Here is a 5,030-nt window from a genome sequence, read left to right on the forward strand (position 1 = left end):
GTGAGGTGGGCGGGGAGAAAAGTGCAACAATGAATGAATGGAATTCCAAAATCTCTGTAGATGTTCATTGAAATTAATAATAAAAAAAATTTTAAAAAAGAGAAGAATTCACTTGGCATTTCTAAAATTGAAAGAACTGCAAAACAAATCCAAGCTTTATGTTACAATACTGGGAGAGGGTATGAGCAAAATCTTGAATGATCCAAGAAACATTAAAAGAGGGTGGAAGGAATACACAGAATCACTATACCAGAAAGAATAGGTTGAAACTAAAAATTTTCAGGAAGTACCAAATGATCAAGAGCCAATAGTAATGAAGGAAGAAGTTCAAGCTCACTGAAGGCACTGGCAAAAAATAAGGCTCCTTATTAAAAAGATGGAATTGATCTAATACCAATTGATAGGTTTTAACTAATAGATGTGCAGTCCTGGATGTACTCACCAGTCTATGACAGGAAATTTGAAGGACATTTGCTTGAGATTCATATTTGTTCCAATTCCCTAAAAAGGTGATCCAACAGAATGTGGAAATTGTCAAACAAAATCATTAATATCACGTGCTAGCAAAATATTGCTGAAGGTTATTTTTTTAAAAATGGCTAGAACAGTACTTTGACAGAGAATGGCCAAAAGTTCAAGCTAGATTTGAGAGGCCACAGCACCATGGAAGTCATTGCTGATATGAGATGAATTGTGACTGAAAGCAGAGAATACCAGAAGAATGTATACTTGTTTTTATTGACTATGCAAAAGCATTTGACTGTGTGGATCATAACAAATAATGGCTAACATTGAGAAGAATAGGAATCTCAGAACATTTAATATACTCATGCAAAACCTACACCTTCACAAAGAAGCTGTTGTCCAAATGGAGCAAGGGGACACTGTGTGGTTTAAAATAAGGTGGAGGTTCATCAGAGTTGTATCCTTTCTCTATATCTATTCCATTTATATGCTGAGAAAATAATTTTAAAAGCTGGACTTTGTGAAGAAAAATGTGACATCAGGATTAGAAGAATACTCATCAACAATTTGCATTGTTCAGATGATGCAACTTTACTTGCTTAGAGCAAGGAGGATTTGATGCACTTGCTGCTCAAGATCAAGAACTACAGTCTTCCAAGCGGATTGCACTCCAACATCAAGATGACAGAAATCCTCACCGCTGGACCATCATGATAGAGGGAGAAAAAATAAAGTTGTCAACAATTTCATCTTACTTGAATCCACAATCAACACCCTTGGTACCAGAAGTCAGTAGACTAGGAGATGTACTGCACTGGGAAATTCTGTTGTCAGAAATTTCTCCAAAGTCCTGAAGAGAGGTGATGTTATTTAAAGACCAAAGGGCACTTGATTCAAGCCATGAATCAATCTTCAATTACCTGCTATGCATCTGACTTTTCAAAAACCATCAAGATGTTTTTCATTTGCTGCTGCATTGTTTTATATTCCCATAAGCAATGTATATGGATTCCTATTTCTTCACGTCTTTGTCAACAATTGTTATTTGTCACTTTTTTGGGAGGGATATAGCTATTATAAGGGGTTTGAAGTGGTATTGCAGTCAGAGATCAAACATTCAATTAAGATGCATTAATAATAATGAGTGACTGGAATGCAAAAGTCAGGAACAAATAAGAAGATTCAGTAGTTGGGAAACATGGGTTTGGTGACAGAAATGAAACTGGACATGGAATGATAGAATTTTGCACAATGACTTATACATTGTAAATACATTTTATAAGAAATATAAATGCAGGCTACCCACATGCATTTCACCTGATGGCATGCATAGGAATCAGATCAATTACATCTGTGGAAAGAACTGCTGGAGAAGCTCAATATCAGCTGTGAAAACTAGGCCAGGTGTGATTGTGGTACAGACCACCAGTTACTCATATTCAAGTTCAAGCTGAAGCTGAAGAAAATTAAATCAAGTCCATAGGAAACAAAATTTTACATTGATTCTCTCTCACCTGAATTTCAAAACCATCTCGGGAACAGATTTGAAGACTTGAACACTAATGAGCAAAGACTGGATGAACTGTGGGAGGATATCTAGAATATCATCCAGAAAGAATGAAAAAGTTCATTACAAAGACAGAGGAAGAAGAAAAGACCAAGATGGATGTCAAAAGAAACTCTAAATATTGCACTAGAGCACCAAGAAGCCAAAGCAAAGGGGGGAAAATCAAGGTATTAAGGAGTTGAAAAAGGGCAGTGCAGAAAGACAAAATATTACAATGAAATGTGCAAGGAGCTGAAGTTAGAAAATCAAAACAGCCAAACTTGCTCAGCATTTTTTAAGCTGAAGGAACTGAAGAACAAATTCAAGCCTCGAGTTGAAATACTTAAGAATGCTTTGGGCAGAACATTAAATGGTCCAAAAAGCATTAAAAGAAGATGAAAAAAGTGAAAAGTGTACAGAGTCATTGTACCAAAAGAAATTGGAAGACACAGAAGAATTTAATGAAATAATGAATGAGCAAAAGCCTGTGGTGATGCATAAAGAAATTCAAGCTGCTCTGAAAGAATTGGGGGAAAAAATTGATGGCATACCAATCGACATATTTCTACAAATAGACGCTGACCTAGATGTGCTCACCAAGTTGCGCCAAGAAATCTGGAGGACAACAATGTGGCCAACTGACTGGAAGAGTTCTATAATTATTCCCATTCCAAAGAAAGGTGATCCAAAGAGTGCAGAATTATCAAACAGCATCATTGATGTCACATGCAAGCAAGACTCTGCTGAAGATTATCCAAAAACTGGAACAGCATATCAACAGAGAACTGCCTGAAGTGCAGACTGGGTTTAGAAGAAGCCGTGGTACTAGGGATATTATAGTTAATGTCAGATGGATCTTGGCTGAAAGCAGAGAGAACCAGAGGACTGTCTATCTGTGTTTCATTGACTATGCAAAGACATTTGACAACAACCTGTGGCTGACTCTGAGAAGAATGGGAATCCCAGAACATTAGATTTTACTTATGTGAAACCTATACTTGGACCAGGAGGCAGTCATCAGAACAGAGCGAGGGAACACTGCATGGTTCAAAATTGGGAAGAATGTATGCCAGGAACGTGTCCTATCTCCATATCTTTTCCATCTATATGAGAAACAGATTATCCAGGAGGCTGGGCTTTATGAGGAGAAATATGGCATCAGGATTGGAGGTAGATTCATCAACAATCTGTGTTAGACAGATGACACAACCCTGCTTGCTGAAACTGAAGAGGACCTGAAGCACTTGCTGCAGAGGGTCAAAGATTGCAGCCTTCAATATTGATTAAGTCTCAATATCAAGAAGACAAAGATTCTCACCACTGGGCCAATTAGCAGCATCATGATAGATGGTGAAGAGATTGAGCTTGTAAACAGCTTCAGTTTGCTCAGCTCTACAATCAACACTCTTGTACCAGCAGCCAGGAAACTAAAAGATTAATTGTATTGGGAAAGTCTGCTATCAGAGACCTCTCCAAAGTACTGAAGAACAATGATGTCAGTCTGGAGACTAAGGTGCATGGGATGCAGACCCTGGTCTTTGCAATCACTTGCTATGTATGCATCAGAGAGCTGGACAATGACTAGGGAGGATAGAAGGAAAAATGGTGCCTTTGAGCTGTAGTGCTGGAGAAGAGTACTGAATATACCATGGACTGCTAGAAGAACAAACAAGTTATCCTGAAGAGGGTAAAGCCAGGCTGCTCCTTGGAGGCAAGGATTCTGAAGCTGTGTTTGATATAGTTTGGACATGTTGCAGGGTGGGATCAGTTCTTAGAGAGGGAGGTCATGCTTGGGAGGGTAGTTGAACAGCGCAGGAGAGGAAGACCCCCTATGAGATGGATTGACTCTGCCTGGGGTAATGGGGGTGGATGTGTCAGAGACAATAAGATTGGCAGAGTATAGAGCAGGGTTTACGGCTGTTATACATAGGGTCACTATTAGTCTCAAGTGACTCAACGGCACAAAGCAACAACAACAACAATGAAGTGGTATTGTATTCAAAAACTTTTTTACTAAAGATTTGGATCCTATTGAAAAATAATTCAACAAAAGGGAAACCAATGCAGAGAAATGTCCCATATATTAATCATAAATGTAAATCCATTTTTAACATAAGAGATTGTTAGGAAATGGTTATTTAATTTATTGTAAGACTTTTTTGCTTTAGAGAAAGATTCACAAACAGGATTTTGCTAAATACCATGATCCTGATTGGCATGTATGCTGTAAGATTTAGAAAAATTTAATTTACATGCAAATTTTTAGGTGCACTACATTTTAAATAGCAAAGGACAGACCAGAACTATATTGGAGTGAATCAAAAGTAATTTCTCATAGCAAGAACTTTTCTACATAAACAAAGGGAAAACAAAGTTCTCGACACTTTGAAAAGCCAACATTGGGTTAATTTACCTTGATTTCTTATAGTTGCTTTTTAATTAACCCTTGTCCTTCCATGTACCAAAAACACACATAAAAGAAACAAGATTACAGGAGGAGTGCAGAGGGGGAACATTATTGAGGAACTTGGTAGAGATATGAATACACAAAGAATATATTTACCTTGTGTCCTGTCTCCATACCTTTTCAATCTGTTTGCAGAACAGATTATCCGGGAGGCTGGGCTCTGTGAGGAGAAATGTGGGGTCATGATTGGTGGAAGATCTATCAACAATCTGCAATATGCAGATGACCCAACCCTGCTTGCTGAAACTGAGGAGGACCTAAGGGCTTGCTACAGAGGGTCAAGGACTGCAGCTGTCAATATGGATTGAGGCTCAATGTCAAGAAGACAAAGATTCTCACCACTGGATCAATTAGCAGCGTCAGGATGGATGGTGAAGAGATTGAGATTGTTCACAGCTTTTGTTTGCTTGGCTCCACAGTCAACACTCTCGGCACCAGTAGCCAGGAAATTAAAAGGCGTATTGCCATAGGAAAGTTGGCTGTTAGGGACCTCTCCAAAGTACTGAAGAGCAATGGTGTGTCTCTGGAGACTAAGGTGCATCTGATACAGGC

This window comes from Elephantulus edwardii, unplaced genomic scaffold (assembly GCF_000299155.1).
Source record: "Elephantulus edwardii isolate Elephantulus edwardi_28Jun2011 unplaced genomic scaffold, EleEdw1.0 scaffold00061, whole genome shotgun sequence".
Taxonomy (NCBI): domain Eukaryota; kingdom Metazoa; phylum Chordata; class Mammalia; order Macroscelidea; family Macroscelididae; genus Elephantulus; species Elephantulus edwardii.